The sequence below is a fragment of the Hoplias malabaricus genome, chromosome Y (genome assembly GCF_029633855.1).
Source record: "Hoplias malabaricus isolate fHopMal1 chromosome Y, fHopMal1.hap1, whole genome shotgun sequence".
Classification (NCBI taxonomy): Eukaryota; Metazoa; Chordata; class Actinopteri; order Characiformes; family Erythrinidae; genus Hoplias; species Hoplias malabaricus.
In genome coordinates, this window is record NC_089820.1 from 49324760 (window position 1) to 49343939 (window position 19180).

Sequence of the window (19180 nt, forward strand, 5' to 3'; positions counted from 1 at the left end):
ATTTGTCCTGTTTGCACTGGCAATAAGTGGAGGGCACAGGCCAGATTGGAACTGACTATCTAAGAGGTCCTAAGAAGAGTCCAGGTAGGCCAAACATGATTCGTCTGGACTGAGAAGGTACAGCTCTGGTCCGAACCAACTAAGAAACAGTTGAAGACTATAGTTGTGGATAAAGTGACCACTGCAGAAATTAAAAGGTACCTGGCACATGGTTGGTAGGGCAGTGCACAGCAGAGAAATTAGCATGGCTACTATTTGGAAAATGTCACAAGCCAAGTTAAGCTTCCTAATAAACTTATGATAACATATCCTCAGAAACCTCAGCCAATGGTTTGGAAAAGAATACAACTGCCCACTCTTCGGTATGGCCACCACAGGCCTATAGGACATCCTGTCAAATGCATGGTGGTTCTGTCACAAAGGCACTTGGGATGGCAGCGTAATTAGGTCCTGGCAGAGCTACTCACAAGTTGAAGGGTGGAAGTAAACAGCAGCCCACATGGCATCACAGTGAACAGCAGCCCACATGGCATCACAGTGAACAACAGCCCACATGGCATCACAGTGAACAGCAGCCCACGTACCTCCTCCTTTACCAGGACAGGTCAAAATACACAAGGAAAAGTACTGAAGAGGAATGACACACTCTTTCTCCCTGGTAAGGCATGGCAAATGAGGCCAGACCTCAGCAGACAGCTCATCTTCCAAAGTTAGATCACAGTTACAAGCCTCAGGCCAGTGAAATGAGTTATATTGATCTTGCTCACTGTACCATGGGAGGAAGGAATGTCAGCAGGCCATGAGTGGGAAAGAGTAAAGTACACAGAGCTGGGATGCTGGCTGGAATGCAACCATCCACACTCTGGAAGTTGGATGACTGGGTATTGTGAGCACAGCATCGATCCACCTGCTCTGCAGTGGAGGCTTAACAGGGTCAAAACTTCAAAGGGCACACCCTCCCTTAAACTGCCTCTGTTTTTCACCGTCTCTTATCTTCGTGTTTTGAACATACAAGCTCTTTTAACAGTGCCCGATCAGTATATTGTTATATTATAGGTTTTGTTTTGTTTTGTTTTGTTTTTGACTGATTTATTTTTAATAACCTAATCAATTTAGGAAAATATTTCCATCCGTTTTGTTTTTTGCACAATCTTGGATGTGCTGTTTATATTATCAGTGCATTTGTTTTTGTACTACTTTGCAAAGCTTAGTAAATAAATGAATATAAAAATTTTGAAGGGTCATTAAACCCCTAAATGAGGAGTTTGTGGCTATGAAGGAAGGATAGAGCTTGGAGCTTGGTCTCCAGGTGACAACTCTGCAGCTGTTCCAAAGGAACTGGTTGAAGTATGACAAGCAGGAATGCCAAAGCAGAAGCTAACATCTACCTGTGTATATTAGTTTACTTAAAATTAGTAAAAGTGGTTTGAAAGCTTCAAACCCTCAGCAAAGCAAACATTCCAGGTGCGTTCAAACATAGGCCCTGCAGTTATTTTGGGATATGAAAAACACAGACTAATTTGAAATAAACAAACATTGATTGTACGTTATTAATCCTAAGTGAAATAAAAGACATTAGGGGTCAACTTTGCAATTTGTTTTTAAAGAAATGGATTTGTTGACATTGAAATAACCTAAAATTCCAATGAAGACCATTTGGTACAGAATGTGAGTGACATAAATTTATATAACTGTGTAACCATTCAAAAACTTTACATTAATAATATATGCTATTTAAAATATATATATATTTATATTATTATTTGTCATTATTACATTTATTATTATTATTATTGCCAGTATTGCCCATTTTTTGAAACATCAAGAAATAGATTCAGAAGGAGTCTTCCTCTGAATGTTGCAGTTAAAATGTCTTTGTTGATGTTAAACCTTATAGGATTTTTTTTTAATTGATAAACATCCATAAAACATTCCTTGAGCTTTAAATTAAACATATTCTTGGTTAATATCTAATTCTAAAAAAATCATCTACAGCTCTGTTCATCATTTTGAACACTTGTCAAATGACATTAAGGAAAACTTTCTACCTAGAAACATTGAGATCCTCCATGATTTTTGCAACCATTTGTGTCAACAGCTTTATGTATTTCATCCTAACAATCATTTCCTCACAGTTGTGCTGTTTGGCCCTCACTTCAAGAGGCTAAGTGAAGATGGAAGAAAGAAGGAACCCCCATATGCTGGAGAGTTCAGCATAAGAGTTTACCATATACTCGCCCACTCACAGCTAACATAAGTCATGGAAAACCCTGGATCATGCTCCTTCCAGTCCACCTCAGAAGTGTAGAGCTTTGTTTAACACTACCCTGCACGCATGTTTCCTGTGCAGCTGTTATGTGTTTGCGCTTTTGTGACTTGTTTTGTCTGCTCCTAGGGGCTGTTGATGTGGATTTTGGGTTCAATGTGTTGGCATTCTTGCTATGGTAACCCTGTCAATATCAACGTATCATACAAGCCATCAAGACTTTTCTTTAGGGTGCTATCACTCAGCCACTTAAATTCAGGTGCCGATGTTGGATGATACGTCCTGGATCACAAACACCACTCCAACACATCCCAAAGGCTTTGGATGTAGTTCCTCACTCAAGAAAATGCATTTACACTACTACACAACCCAGTACATGTGTATGTGTATGTGTGTGTGTGTGTGGGGGGGGGGGGGGGGGGGTTAATACCACCCTTGATGACTACCAGCATTGGGCATGGTTATCTAAGGCTCATGTCGGGCTGCTCCAGAGCATCCATTCAGCTGGCAATGCCAGCAGTAAACATACCTTTAAGTAAATGGTAACTTTTGAACATAAAGTAAATACGTTTACACAAATATGGATTTAAACACGTGTACATGAAAGCTTTGTTGCAGTGGTGCGTAAATCAGGGTCTAGATATATTGCTGTGACATTTTATGCTCTTTATCTAATGACATCAATTGAGTCATGAAACGGAAATGGCCCATAAACTGTTTCTTCCTTTTTAATCATGCACATTCGCCCCCAGGCCTGACGTGTGTCTTCTAGCAAAAGAAAGAAAGTGCTGAAGGGCTGAGTGTTGAGGAGCAGGGTCACGCATGTTTTTGAAATATCCATTTATGTGTTTTCACTAAGCGCTCACAAGCATTAACAAAGAACCATCACATTACTGATGAAGACATTGCATGACACCCAGCGTTCTGTGCTATTGTCTCTGTGTTAACCAGAAATCAGAGAGATGTATAAAGTACACAGTGACACAGGCCAAACCCTTAGGACCTCCTTTATTTGAACAAATGACAGGCAAAGGGCACTTACCATCTTAATTGTGTTTATCTTCAAGTGCTTCAAACAAAGGCAGCCGAAGCCCAGAGGCCGCACTTTCTCTCTTTTCCTTGCCTTTTCCATTGGAAATGTTTGACATTTCACTCAAACACTTTCAACAGCCAAAGAAAATAAACAGCCTAAGGTTAATGTAGGTGTGTCCCAAATATATACAAATGATTCCGTTATTTCACTGTGAACTTCAAAGCAACTGTACGAGAGCAAAGACCTCAGGGGTCATCAAGCTAGAGTTCAGTGATTCTTTATCAACTGGATATATCCCAAATTATTCTTCCAAGAAAATTCGAAGGTTTTCTTATCACTGCTGTTATTTCAAGATGTTTTTTTCATGTTGTTGATGTCTTTGAAAATGCCAGCTGCTGTTTATATTGTGTGAACACTGCAAGACAAATAAACCAGTTATTTCTTGGAATAAAACCTTGTTCAGTTATTACACATGAAGCAGGCATGAGGGCTTAGAGTCTTCTGCTGCAGTGATTAAAGACAACAGTCTTGTGTTTCAAAACAACATCCCACCTGTAGTATGCAACACTGTGGTGTAGGTTCAAGCATTCATTGTGAGATCACAAAAGATCTGTTGATAAAAAATAAAAAAAATCATGTATCTCCATTCTAGGCTATTTTTGGTTTACTATCATTTGAATAAGCAGCTGTCCAAAATAAATCATGAATTACATGTATGAAACAATAGAAATGCTCTAAAATTACTTGGAATAATCTTTTTACATTGACGTCCATTCAAAAATTAAGTTTTTTTTCCCTTCACCTCTAAAGCTGTTATTTTGGAGATACATATTTTTTCTTTGGACAATATATGTTGCTAATTTGGAAATTATTTTGCCCTAAATTTCATTGTATGTACAATTGCAAAACAAGATCTAATCTGAATCTGAAAAAACAACAACATACTTATGGTCATTTGGCAGGACATAAATGCAGTGGCAGAAAATATATATTTCTTTTTTAAAGGCATCCTTTTTCTCAGGTTCTTAAAATGAAAATACTGTTTGTAGCAGGTCCAGCAAGTGGAAATGAAGTGAACACATTCACTAGACTTCACGTTCACGTTTTGGTCTCATCCCTTTGCAAGAGAAAGTATTATCATCAGAGAAATCTCTCAGAGCAAGATGTTTGTGTAAATTCTAGAATACTTCCTACTGAGATTTAAATAAAAGTGCTATGACGGACCGGTATGCTATCAGTAGCTTATCAGATCGCCTTGAGTTACATAATCGAATTGGAGTGAATGGCAGCATTGAGGATGTTTCCCACGTGTAAAAATTTCATCAACATCCGTGACAAAACAGTCAAAATTAGAGGGACAAAAACAGAGGCCGGTAGAAGTTAGACATCCAGCCTGGTGATGATGGACCTGCAGATAATATCTTGGGTAGGCCTACAGAGAAAACACAACGAGAGTGAGAGAGAATATAAAAAAATAAATAGAAAGAAATAAGTTACATTTCAAAGGACCAAATGAAGGTATAGGAATAAATTGAGAGTGTATGAGCAAGTTTGTCATTGTTGACAATGAAAAAGATATTATCCAAAGTGTTTGTATATGTATGATGCATGTGTGCTTGTGTGTGTGTGTGTGTGTTCGTGTGCGCCTGGCAGTCCGGCTTTGTTTAATCCAGCTTGAGATGTGTCTCTCTTCTCTCCAAACTGATGCTGCAGCAAAAGGGGAGGAAAAGCAACTGATTTTATTGTGTCCATCTTTATCTGATCACCTCCAGGCTGGAACTGCTCACTTCTCATTTTCTCTCTGTCTCTCCTCACTAACTGTATGAGGCTCAAAAACTGTGAACTGTAAATTTCACACATACAATACAGTATATAAAGGCTTGTTAACATATGATTTACTGAAGACTTCCACATTATTCATTCATTTATATGTTTTCCCCATTGCCATTATTCAATGTTATGTTAGTAGCTCAATTCCAAAGTGATGTACCACAAACAGAAATAAATGATTCTAACTTTTAGCTTTTTTCTTTTGTATTTTTAAAATTGCTTGTTTTATTCAGGCCAAACTCTGAGTAAAACAAGCAATGTTAAAAATACCAAAGGAGAACATTTGCCTCCAGCACAAAACATCAGTTTTGAAGTTTTACCTCAACTGCAAGTTTTTTCATTAAAATCTGCTCACCTAGTCCCAAGCTTTTTCATAAACACTGCAGTGTCTATGACTGGACAAGTGAAGACATGTACTGTCTTTAATGTGTATGAAAAAGAATTTTAGTGCGTATCCAATAAATGGTCTTCACAGAACAGCATGAAATTAAATGAGACATTCTCAGGGAGCTGGACGTGAGCCTATGGTCACCATGCACAATATCAATTGCTAGAGTGACATAATGTCTCCCAGCAATGGGCTGTGGACCAGTGGGACTATTTATGTGAACTATTGGATTTTATAGAAAAAATAAAGGGGAACCAAATGCTACCAACAATGTTACAGCCTAGTACCACTGTTTCAAGTGCTTTGTAAACAGTGCCATTAAAGAGAGTTAAATTAGATCCCTTATCTTCACAGATTTATGTCCTGTAGTGGAACATCTGGACTAAGAACACTTCCAGGAAGCAGTGAAACTGAAGGATGAAACAGCAGGACTGTAAAAACACTCAGTAAATCACTACATTCCAACCTTCAGGTGCTCTGCTACCCCTATGGTCTCCAAGACAACCCTCAAGAGCCAAGAAGTCTGAGAGTGCAACAGCAAAGGTGTGGCCTAAGAACTGCCTGGGCTCAAAGTTTCAAAACACTGAGACACGGTTTTCATCTGGCTAACATTAATACCTGCTGACAGTGCCTGAGAAAGCATTTCATTATAAAGTGTTGTCTGTCCAAAAGGTTATGTGCTGTGTATGTGCTGTTAGGCTGACAGTACAAGATGATGCTTAGAGGATGTGGGCAAAAATTTGCATTTTTCTGGCAAACATTATTTTCCAAAGCTGTATATTCCAGTGGACCTATTAAAATCATGAATGTTTAACTGATCTATGACCAATTTTATCTCTGTGATTAGGACATTTTGTTTCTATCAGTAACTCACTTAAACATAAAATGACAATTATGAAAATTTTTTACTTTGTGAAAATGTCTTTACAAAAAGTGTGAAAACAACTTTTACATTTATGAAATGAAAATACAGCTAAATTTGGTTAAATACAGAAACATCTTATAAAGCCAAACCATTTTCTGGCTCATTTTAGTGAAGACCTACTACAGTGGGAGATACAGTCTGGGATTTTCTCAAATGCCAGGAAACTAATTTTTGCGGTGTCTTGATTATAATAAAATAAAAGACTGTCTAAACTTCACAAGTTTTATTTTGAGTGATGATTTCCCTGTACCTGCCACATAAAATACATAAAAGAACATCTGGATCTGTCCTTTGATCACTGTTTCAATCTGAACATTTACATATGCCTTCGTCTCACATTTTCCAACAGCTTCACTAAATTTCAGAGAAGCCTACTCAAAGCAAAAGAACACAGGGTCAGTTGTCAGCAGTTTAAGGTCCCTGTGTTTAAGGACAACAACTGATTATGTGCAACAAAGTCATACTGGCTTTGAGCCACAATCACTCATCACGAGAAGAACTCTCACTGGTTCATTTGTTTCAAAACTGTCCAGATTTACTTTCTATTAGACATTAAATTTTCCATTAACAATAACACAAGTGACCCCAAAGTAAACTGAAGCTTTATAGTAGCAAGATATACTGCACATGAACAAATATAAATTATATTATTTACACGAGAAGCACTGGTGTGTATATCACTAATAAAAGGCAAGACATTGTTTTTACTTTAAATTATGTTTGCATATATTTCACTGCTCTATATTTGCATGTATTTCACTAGAACGTTATTCGGCCCTGCCACACCCATTATGTCCGGAAAAGAAATGTTCAGTTTTTTGGCCACTACTCTATAAAAAGTCTGTATGCTACAGCTACCAATTTCTTCATCTGTTGGCTGTTTAAAAAGACCCCAAAAAAAAGGGCCCAAAAGTCAATATCAAATGTCCTCAATACCCTCAGGCCCTCAGGAGACACTGCTTTAAAAACAGATAATGCAAGTTAAAAATATCACCCATTTCCCTGGCCTGAGCTCATTTAAGACAGACTGGAGAGACCCTGGAGGGGGAACCAGTCCTTCACAGGGCAACACAGACACACACACATTCACACCTACGGACACTTTTGAGTCGCCAATCCACCTACTAACGTGTAGTGGGAGTAAACTGTGGGAGGAAACCGGAACACCCAGAGGAAACCCAAGCGAACACGGGGAGAACACACCAACTCCTCACAGACAGTCACCTGGAGCACGAATCAAACCCACAACCTCCAGGTCCCTGGAGCTGTGTGACTGCGACACTACCTGCTGCGCCACCGTGCCGCCTTGGCTGTATTTTAGTCATCAGTAATTACTAATTATTCATATACATGGTTTACAGATTTGTAGATGTCACAAATCACTCACCGAGGGTCAGAGTCAGTTTGTCAGGATCACGAAGTGGACTGACTGAGGGCGGACGCATTCGCTAAAACACAATAAACGTTTATTAAAGGAACAATAACAAAACAAAGACTTTTAACAGAGAGAAAACAAGCTAAACTGGACGCTAGGAAATAAACAGGGTAAATGGGACAGACGGACAACAAAGCGAAACGTCGACAAAGGAAATGAAACGACGACGGGGGAAACTACGGAGACAGACAGCTAACATGACCGACAGGACTGAAGACGATGGAGAAATCAGTAATGTTCGACAAACAGGACGTGAGACAAGAGGGCTTAAATGCTTGACGCAAACGAGACACACCTGGACAGATAACGAGGGGACAGGTTAACAAATGACAGACGAGGAGGCGGGACAAAGGCGGGACTAGAACGTAAACAAACATAGCCATGTGCTGAGAAAGAGCACATGACCGGGGAAAACAGACATGACGAGACGAGGGCGTGATAGATGCCCCCCCCATGAACGCGCAACTCCCGGGGCGCATACACCTAAACCCCCCAGGAGTTGGCACAGGAGAGGGCACGGAAAACAAGACAGAGTAAGACAAGGAACCATGGGAGACAGGACTCAGGACAGGACGGGAACAGACACAGGAGCTGGGGACACGACAGGACCGAATATCTGAGACGGGACATGGGACATGACAGGTGACTGACAAAGGGGGGCAACAAGAGACTGGAACGGACTGGACAGGACAGGAATGGAAACATGAGACTTGACAAGAGACTGGGGTTGCACATTAGACAGGAACTGTGACAAGACAGGGGACTGAACAGGTTTGGGGACAGAAGACTGGACATGGACAGGTGACAGGACAGGGGACTGGAATGGAGACAAGACAGGGGACTGGACCGGAGACGGGACTGATGACAGGACTGGGTGCTGGGAATGGACGGGAGCAGAGACTGGTGACGAGACAGGGGACAAGACACTGGACAGGATAGGAACGTTAGACTGGACAGGGGTATGTGACTGGACAGAAGACAGGACAGGTGACATGACACTAGACTGCAACGGGGACTGGACTGGAGACAAGACAGAGGGTTGAAACGGGGACTTGACCGGAGATGGGACTTGAGACTGGACAGGGGTTTGAAACAGAGACTGGATAGGGCTGACAGGGGACTGGACAGGACTCACAGGAGACTGGACAGGACTTGGCAGGGGAACAGGGACCAAGACATTCAAGGGGACAGACACGAATACAGTGACAGGGACTGGGACAGAGACAAAGGCAGACACAGGCACAGGGACAAGGACAGAGACAGGAACCAAGACAGGGACAGACAGGGGAACCAATATAACAGGGGGGTGCCCAGGACTGGCAAATGTCTGTGGGGCAGTCTGAGGAACCAGCCTGGGCACAGTTCTGGGGATCGGCCCCGTAGTCCTAGGGACCGTCCCTCGGACACGACCAGGAGCGGCCGGAGCCACAGTCACAGGTGGCGAAACGGCCGAAGCCATAGTCACTGGGGCAGAAACGGCCATAGCTACGGGGACAGGAGCGGCCGTAGCCACAGTCACAGGGACAGGAGTGACCGTAGCCACAGTTGTGGGGACAGGAGCGGCCGTAGCCACAGTCACGGGGACAGAAGCGGCTGAGGGAGCCGCCATTCCGAAGACAGGAGGCCCTGCGACGACGTCCACGGAGGCAGGGGAACCTGCGACGACGTCCACGGAGGCAGGGGAACCTGCGATGACGTCCACGGAGGCAGGGGAACCTGCGACGACGTCCACGGAGGCAGGGCAATCTGCGACGTCGTCCACGGAGACAGGAGAAACTGCGACGACGTCCACGGAGGCAGAGGAATCTGCGACGTCGTCCACGGAGGCAGGAGAAACTGCGACGACATCCACGGAGGCAGAGGAATCTGCGACGTCGTCCACGGAGACAGGAGAAACTGCGACGACGTCCACGGAGGCAGAGGAATCTGCGACGTCGTCCACGGAGACAGGAGAAACTGCGACGACGTCCACGGAGGCAGAGGAATCTGCGACGTCGTCCACGGAGACATGAGAGGCGGGCGTCGCGCTCATGAAGACGGGAGAGGCGCGCGCCGCGCTCACGAAGACAGGCGCGGCTGGAGGCGCCGCGTTCACAAGGACAGAAGCGGCTGGAGGCGCCGCGTTCACAAGGACAGAAGCGGCTGGAGGCGCCGCGTTCATGAAGACAGGAGCGGCTGGAGGCGCCGCGTTCATGAAGACAGGAGCGGCTGGAGGCGCCGCTTTTACGAGGACAGGGGTTTGTGCTGCTCGCCGGGCTCGCGCTGGAGCTGTAGAGGGTTTAGGGGGTTTCACAGGCGCACCCATTTCATCCCTCAGAGGTGCGCCCCTGTTAGCCCCACCTCCGTCGTCCTGAGGTTGGAGGCTAACAGCCCCTACGCTTAACCCCCCCAAAAAAATTTCCCCGGACTTAAGGGGGTAATCCACCATCGAGGGGGGGACTCCAGCACGCTTCTTCCGCAGACTCTTTCGACTCCCGCTGGCGCAACTACCCGATTCACGAGTTGACTCCTCCGGTATAGGATTCGGAACAGCGCCAGGCAGGAGCTGGAGCCGGCGACTCCATTCCGAGGCCGCTTTCAAAACCTCCCCCACAGGATCTTTGGGGCCTGTACGGAATGGATTCCGGCGAATGGCACACCCCTTGAGAAAATAGTCCGTGCTAGCTGCGTCCATAGTTTGGTCGAACATTCTGTCAGGATCACGGAGCGGACTGATTGAGGGCGGACGCATTCGCTAAAACACAATAAACGTTTATTAAAGGAACAATAACAAAACAAAGACTTTTAACAGAAAGAAAACAAGCTAAACTGGACGCTAGGAAATAAACAGGGTAAATGGGACAGACGGACAACAAAGCGAAACGACGACAAAGGAAATGAAACGACGACGGGGGAAACTACGGAGACAGACAGATAACATGACCGACAGGACTGAAGACGACGGAGAAATCAGTAATGTTCGACAAACAGGGCGTGAGACAAGAGGGCTTAAATGCTTGACACAAACGAGACACACCTGGACAGATAAAGAGGGGACAGGTTAACAAATGACAGACGAGGAGGCGGGACAAAGGCGGGACTAGAATGTAAACAAACATAGCCGTGTGCTGAGAAAGAGCACATGACCGGGGAAAACAGACATGACGAGACGAGGGCGTGACAGTTGGACAGTTGGAGATGTATTAAATACAATAGACGAAGTGAGGTCAAAACAAGAAGAAATATTCCAAAACCCAAAAATCAGTACAGAGAGAAACAAGTCCAAAAGGCAAAAATCAGTACAGAGAGAAACAAGTCCAAAAGGCAAAAATCAGTACAGAGAGAAACAAGTCCAAAAGGCAAAAATCAGTACAGAGAGAAACAAGTCCAAAGGGCAAAAAAGAATATCAGGCAAGAAGTCAGGAAAGCAAAAAACCTTAGCTTATTAAAAAAAATAGGTATTTCAGAATTGCAGAAATCACTCAAACTATACTCTGCAGCCAAAACAGAGAGTTTAAAGAAACACTATGTAATATTTTACCTTAAAATTACAGCAGGCGTGACTTGCACATTTGTGAAGGCACTGTTAATACTGAACAATGCGCACAGGGTTTGGAGAAACATTCAGATGATGTCTTTTTTGAGAGAGGGTCTTGCTTATTTTAGCAAGAAAATGCAAATCCACATTCTGCATAGATTATAACATCATTTTCCCATAGCAAAAGAAAGGTGCTAAACTTGTTCAGGTCCACTGCAAACATTTGGTGCGTTATTAAATAAAAAATACTATAACAGAGACCTGAACCTTTGAGCAGCTAAAATCCAATGCAAAACATAAAATGGGAAAACTTTTCAAAACTACAATTAATGGACTACTCAGTTACCAAATGTTTAGAGAGTGTAGTTAAAAGAAGACATGATGCAACACGGCTGTAAACATGCCCCTGTCCCAGCTTTTTTAAACATGTTGTTGGCATCATATTCCCAATGGGCATATGGGTTATGATGTGCACATAATTGTGCCCTGTTGTAATTTATAGTTCGCACTCTCAATTTTTCTGGAAATTGCGTTTGTATTTAGGGACATTTATTTTAAATAGCTGACCTCAAGACTGCAACTGAAAGTACCATGACCTGTTGTAGAGAGAGTTTCTCTCCATTTCATTAAAGGGTTTATCAAGCAGATTATTTTCCCTCCTCAATTATCATCGACCACTGTAAGACAGCAACCTCCACCAGAACTCTGGCTTATTTTCTAGACATGGATTAAGCTCAGGCTTGGACAAAACTTCAGTACCAATGACGAATCACAGTTAAAAATTCTATTTAAATTTAAGTTTAGGCTTGGATTAGGCCTTAAAACCTGCTCCTACACCTCAACACTGTGAGTCAAATACCCTTCGTTTCCTTGTCAGTCACTGCATGTAATCACACCTGCTCCTTATTTTATTGCTAACAATGCTTTGTTATGAGACTCTATTAAGTTATCATTTTGATAGAGCTCTAATTCTTTAACCTAGCAAGCTTTCAAATATGGTTCAACAAATGTCTCCAGAATTTTACCTAATTTTATCTGCATGGGACTATCCACTGTTTATGATTAGAAATACCAAATCTGATAAGTTTATCTTAGTTTAACTCCCACAGTGATACAGTGATATAGTAAAACATGTTCTGTACAACATGCACGAAGTCTGTCTTTATCAAATCACAGAGTTTATACTTTATTTTGGCAAATGTTATGTTTCAAATATTTCTGTAAAATATTATCTAAGAATTTAATGTCTGTTTACATTGGAAATACAGCATTCAAGATTTCACACTTCAGTTATCAGTAATAAATGAAGGTGCTTGCTTCTTTATACAAATCAGTAAAAAGGGGGCATAGATACAACTAATAAAATATCATAAACTAATACAAAACTTTATACAAAGTTTGTAGACATCCCTATTTAGGGGTCATACAGTTTACCCAAAGTCAAATTCAAGCACTTTTCATGCACTTTCCAGGTCAATGTTCAAGCCTTTCCTGCACTTTACCATTGTAGTAAATTGCATATTTATTCAAATACATTTAGTCAAAATGATAACTTCAATTTGTATATATTTTTATTAATGGGATATTAAACGTCCAGAACTGTATTTGGAAATAGTGGAAGGATAAGACTTTAAAAAGAAATCGAAGTTTCAAAATGTGTCACCTGTTTATAAGTAGACTTTCCTTGCTATAAACTTTACATTTTTATTTGTGCATGTTTATATTTTCACCTAGCATGTTCTAGTATTGGCATTAAAATGACGCCATGAAAACCCAATTGTGTCACACACAGTGCACATCATTAAGCCTGCAAATTCGGCAGCTAGCAGTATGCATAAAAATATTAGCAGTCACGTTTTCTCAAAAATTCTCCACTACAATGTATTCCTTTCTTTCTTTCTTTCTTTCTTCCTTCCTTCCTCTAACCTGGGCAGAATGTTAGGGTGATTTTCTCCTCCGTGGTACAAGGAAGAGCCATTTGGAACCCAAAGAGTGTGCACTTCTGGGCTGAGCCGAGTCAAATAACCTGGTTCACCAAAAAGAGTCAGAATTCTCATCATTAACACACGCATAGGCACTAGCGAGCAGTTTTCGTTTTAGGCTCAGAGACTTATTTTATTTGTCCATCTAATAGATTAACCATTTGTTGTGAAAGAAATTCAGTCACAATTTTAAGCACTTTATCCAAAATTCCAGTATTTTTTCAAACCTGGAAAATACAACATTAATATTCAAACATCCATCCGTTATCTGTAACCACTTATCCAATTCAGGGTCCAGAGCCAATCCACCTACCACCGTGTGTTTTTTGGACTGTGGGAGGAAACCGGAGCACCCGGAGGAAACCCACATGGACATAGGGAGAACACACCAACACTTCACAGACAGTCACCCGGAGCGGGGAATGGAACCCACAACCTCCAGGCTGGAGCTGTGTGACTGCAACACTACCTGCTGCGCCACCATGCCACCCCTAACATTCAAACAGTTTCAAGGATTTCAAGCACAAGTACGAACCCTGCGTATAATTGTTAGCTTGGCTATATAAAAGTGCATCCTAATATCCTTGATTACAAAATTAAAAAAAAACAACTATGCATCATACTTGATTTTCTCTTTGTATATGTATCTTTATTAAGACCCTAAAAATGTTTATATAAAGGAAGCCCTTTACCGTGACCCTATCTGAGTGCAAGGCTACAACCGACCCATAGACTCTCTAAAAAGTTTGAGATAGTGCTGTAGTCTGTAAACCTGGCAGAGGGAAAGGACTGTGGTAATTGGATTGATCTGAGCTCCAAAGAGGGATCAAGCTTTGCAGCTACATGGATAAATGCTTCATGTCATGTAGCTCTACACTGATTCTGACTGAGTGGTCCGGTTGCCACTAAATCAAGGAACTGCCACAATATTTTAAATAACTTTTGTAACCTAAGAATATAAGCCTTTGACAAGCATCACATATCACTGTAACCTCTACTGTTGAATGATTATAACTCACTTACCTTACAGACCTTATGGTCTGACAACATGGAATCCTGATAAATGTGTTTATGCATAAAGTGCACAAATTAACTCTGTAAAAATCAAACAGCACATTCCCTTTATGTCACTTTGCATATATCAAAAGAGCCAGAAAGTGAATTTAGTAAATTGATTTTAATATAGTCCATGTGTATGAGGAAAGAAAGGCAAAGAAAATAACTTTAAAACCTTGAAAAGAACTTATTCTAAAAATGGAGTACAAGAAATTATTTAAACATAGAGTGAAAACAGCCATGCAACAGTTAGATTGTTAAATGTAACAATTAAGTTAATTAAGTTGTGTGTGAAATAAATATATATATATGTGTGTGTGTGTAAAAATGCCTCTAAGTGCTTTTATTGAACTATCATTTATTCAATTATACTGTAGGCATCCTCCATTATATGTAAACACTGCTGCCGTGTGGTGTTTGGAGGGAAATGCTGTGAGAGTTGCTCTCTTGTATTTGTTGAACTTTAGCGGCATCTACAGGACAGTACCATTAATCCCTTCTGTTCATTTGTGGTGGCCATATGAAAATTTCATTTCAGCCACGACATATTAAGAGCTTAATAGCGCTGGTAGTTCATTAAAAAGTAATAAAGACGTAGACATTTGAAACAGGCTTTAAAAAATAGCTTAAAAAATTAAGAATTAAGGTTTTCTAAACAAGTGTCTAGGCACGACTGAGTATCCCAGAAAATTGACAGTTTCTTACTGGGCAAGGAGTGGTGAACACCTGCTTTCTTCTTGTCTTTCCCAAATACACCAGACCCCTTTATCATTATTTCCAAATCATATGATTATCGTAGGTTCCTAAATATTCATTATCTGTTACGCCGTTATCCACAATGCGTCCATTATTTTCAAGTAGGGTGACCACATCTGAGATGGTGAAAAAGAGGACACGTCTCGGGGGGGGGGGGGGGGGGCTCGCTGCCGTTGTATGCTTAGCTGAACCTATGTGTGCTTTTAGGTCATTTACACCTTTATTTTCTACACAAAACATGGACATTTCTTTTTTAATTCATCCGAGAACTTACATAGCTGCTCGAGATGAGGGTAGGTACAAGAGCTTTGCTTGACGTAAACAAGGACTACTGACGTGCAGACTGACTAATTAAATGTTTACAGAGAATGTTATTGACCAATAACGTTAGCTCTACAGTCAGACCGTCCAATACGAAGATTTTAGGCTACTTCACCACGCCCCCTTCTCACTCAAGCGAACCAATCGGACTGGGGGGGGGGGACTAGTTTGTGAACGAAACGCTTCTCGAAATTCTATGTAAGTACGAGAAAAACAAAATCCCAGACGTTTGTGAAATTCCGCCCGAACAAGTCTAAAGTCCGGGTAAAAAAGGACGTCTATTCACTCTATATTCAAGCCACTGAGTACACTAATTTACAAAATTACTCAGTAAGGCCTAGCCTTTAATTAGTCTCTGACAACTGCCCTGTCCACTACTATGGCAAAGTTGATTTTAAAAATGACAAAACTATCAGTGTCTCAGGCTTTAGTCTTGGATCCAGCACATGGAGACCACTATGTTTTTGAAAGAGCCTTTGTATAAAAAGCATATGTATGATGAAGTTTCTACTGAACTACAATGGGCTTCTATACCGTCACTGATAGGTTTCTCATACGATTTATGCTTAGACCAGCAGCTCACTGTAATACTGTTGCAGGAGACAGCGGACACAGCAATAAAGTTACTCTAAAAGGGCACAGTAAATTAAACAACAGGGTAGAGAGGACTTTGTGTGTTGTACAACATGCCTACGCACACAACCCTCCTTTACATTAAATTTTGCGTGTTCCTGAGTTACAGTTTATTTTTTTGTGCCTCTATAGCACACCAAGTACAGCTGAAAGAAAATTTCAGGCATCATTTTTAGAAATAAAGCCACCAGAAAACATGAAAACATGTTCTAACTCAAGTTTTTATTTCTATTACTGGGGTTACACCAGCCCTGAAGACACTGCTGTTATAATACTCATTTGTAATAAAGAACTGCTGAATAATTTGTCTCAACTTGTGTCTGTTGAGTTGGACTGCTCACTTGTGGTCAAAGCTGGTACAACATGCTAATTCTTAGCACTTAGATCCTCAGAAAAAAAGGTTTCCCAAAGCCTAGAAGGCTACGACAAGACGGCCATTTTATTATTTTTTGCTCAGTATAGGTTTTTCCAACAAGGATTTCATAGCTGACGTAGCTGCTATTTCAGGATGACCATTACGGTGATTATTTTATGGCCTTAAGCGATGTTTTCCATCTGCTTTCTTCCTTCTGGACATCAAAAACAAAGTCAGCTTCAGGAGGATACCAGACACTGAAATTACATTACCACTTCAACTTCACATCTGAAATATGAAACTTAAACATTTATTTATTAAAGGATCCTGACTAAAACATATATAATGTTGCATAAACATTCTATAGGGAGATCCTATATGTAAAATAACATTTGAGGCCTACATTTACAGTGCAGTACTGACGTTTTGACCACTACAAAATGTACATTTAATTTTATGGCTTTAAATGTATCCATGTTCTATGCAAGTAGCTAAATATGTTCTTTGTTAATATTGAGTGACCCCATGTGTGATTTGGGAACATCTAATTTAACTAATGGTAAGTTTGTGGGTTAGTTAAAGTTTACAAAACCCTGTACATACAAATCTTTTAACGAGAAAAATATTCCAATCAGGCTTTAGTGAGACTATTGTACATTCTGGGACTTTATTTACTAAAAATGCTACTGGTGAGACTGTGTTCACTAGTGGGAACTCAGGAATATTCAGAAGTATTAGACACAACCTGCAAAAGTCTGCAAAGCAGTTGCTCAAATTGAAATAATCAGATAAAGAAACTAATAAATAAAGTTACAGGTACTTTGTGATTCTATAGGTCCCTGAAATACTTATCCTACCTTCGTAGCTTAAGCACTTTTGAGAAGAGTAAATCATTCAAGCATTCATTGTCTGTAGCCGTTTATCCACTCCAGGGTCGATGTGGGTCCAGAGCCTGCAGACATCCAGCACAAACATGCCGTCTATAAATGCTAAAGTAGTGATCAGATATTTTTATCTGACTCACAAGGACAGCTTGTAAAATCTTGCATGGTCTTTTGAAGAGGTACAAATGCTCCTTGGATTCAGAAAGAATCCACTGAGAGCCAGGCGGTGCAACAAGGAACAAAAAACTGTACTGATCTGTCTGATGTTCAGTGCTATGTTCACTGCCAAAAAAACTAAATCAACACCAGAATATATGATGAGTAAACAACATTTAATGTTAGCCTTTGTTACTGTTTCCAAAGCAAGTAGAAACAAGTATGGTAGGTACCTTGAAGTGGAAAAAGTACAACTGTATTGTTTAAAGATCCATTCATTTTAAATTTATTGACCATACAGCATTTCTATTTTTTAAGTGTAGGCGATGTCCACAAACATACATAGTCCCACATAGAACATTTTGCATTATTATGCAACTCATAACTCTGGAGACTGTGAAACACAGCTGTAGCCTTGCAATAAAATGTCACTTGACCCCTGGCCCGAGAAGAAGTGAAACACTGTAAATGTGGGTGCCTACAAATCTAAGGGAAACAAATAAATTCACCACTCCCTTTGTCACAGCTGAAAGCTGACCTCAGAGCCCTTCCGCTCCTCCCTCTCTCATTACCCCCACCGTGTCTATCTTCCCTTTTCTATAACTTTTGTTATTAAATCAATACAGAATACAATTTATTCATAACAATGTAGATATCAGACATGTAACTTTTAAAGGCACTAAACATATCAGACATCTGGTTCCTATCAGTATTTCTGGTTCCTTTCAACTGTAAACGATTCAGACTCTTTTGAGGTAGTTTTGATAATAATAACATAAATTGACAAAAAATATATATCAATAACCAGCACTTGAACTGTCTTTTTTCCTCCCTCAACATTCATGGCTGATGTGCCCTTAAGCAAGGCACCTAAGCCCCAACTTCTCCCTGCTGCTCTGGGTGTGTATTTGGGCTTAGTCTTTATGTTACTTTTGGGATGAGTTGCAGTGGTGTTTGTAATCAGTAGCTGAATATAATCAGATCCTCGCTGGAATGTTTCAACACATTCTGCAAAGAGATGAGCAAGTGTCACTAAATTGTAAACATCATACATCACTCTGTTTAATGACATCTTCAGTCTAATCTTTCCATTAATCTCTATTTACTACATATCTCTTTGTGTCTGTGACTCTTAGGTTATCTCTGAAAAACACACCACACTCTGGTCAGCACTGTGCGTATGTGAAAATATGATGCACGTTGACTGTCATAATAACCATGATGGCATTACTTTCAGACATTGCTCATAATCCCCAGTAGCTCCCTGCCCTACTAACCCACTGTTTATTAGAGAGCAGCAATCTAAACCAGAGGGAACAGACAGTAAAAACCTAAAGGTCTAAACAATGAAAACTTGAGATATAATCAGAAGCTATAACCTAGCTTCTGTTCAGTTTTATAGCATCTGCAATAACAACAGAGACAAGTATCTGAAATGACATGAGACAGCTGGCCACTTGGCATGTGGGTCTATGCACAAGTTCTCAATAAGGGAAATAAATGGGTTTTCTGAAAATTGTAGACATTAAAGAAAAAGAAATCAAGAAAAAAAATCAAGGTGGATCTTGATTGTTCTGAAAATTGTCAGATGATTTGCCATTGGAATGCAACATCAAAACTTTAAGCAGGTTTATATTTTATAT